The sequence below is a fragment of the Bison bison genome, unplaced genomic scaffold (assembly GCF_000754665.1).
Source record: "Bison bison bison isolate TAMUID 2011002044 unplaced genomic scaffold, Bison_UMD1.0 scf7180017855270, whole genome shotgun sequence".
Classification (NCBI taxonomy): domain Eukaryota; kingdom Metazoa; phylum Chordata; class Mammalia; order Artiodactyla; family Bovidae; genus Bison; species Bison bison.
The window spans coordinates 15,746-16,025 of record NW_011485843.1 but is presented as its reverse complement, the minus strand read 5'-3'; the positions used below and the strand labels follow the sequence as shown (position 1 = coordinate 16,025).

At 42.5% G+C, this 280-nt stretch overlaps 1 pseudogene; it reads left to right on the top strand.

Annotated features, from left to right (window-relative positions):
• Nucleotides 1-280, top strand: part of LOC105002048 — a 13,022-nt pseudogene that overhangs the window by 837 nt on the left and 11,905 nt on the right.

Genomic DNA, 280 nt, shown 5'->3' with positions numbered 1-280 from the left:
AGACTCCCAAGTACTGGACCATCAGGGAAATCCCTAAATTAAGCATTATTGTATTTAAAAGTGAAACAGAAAATATAGTGTAAATCTAATTAGGACTCCCATGGTAAGAGTCACTGTGTTTAGGCAGTGAACTCTAGGTTTCCAGTGTAGCCCTTGAGGTTCTTCCCAGTGTCTTTCCAAAGACGCACGTCTCTGCTTTCTTTCGTGTGTTTCATACTTTTCCTTCCAGGTTCCTAGGAAACAGCCTAGATGCCACGTGCCTGATCTTTGCGCTCTGTAT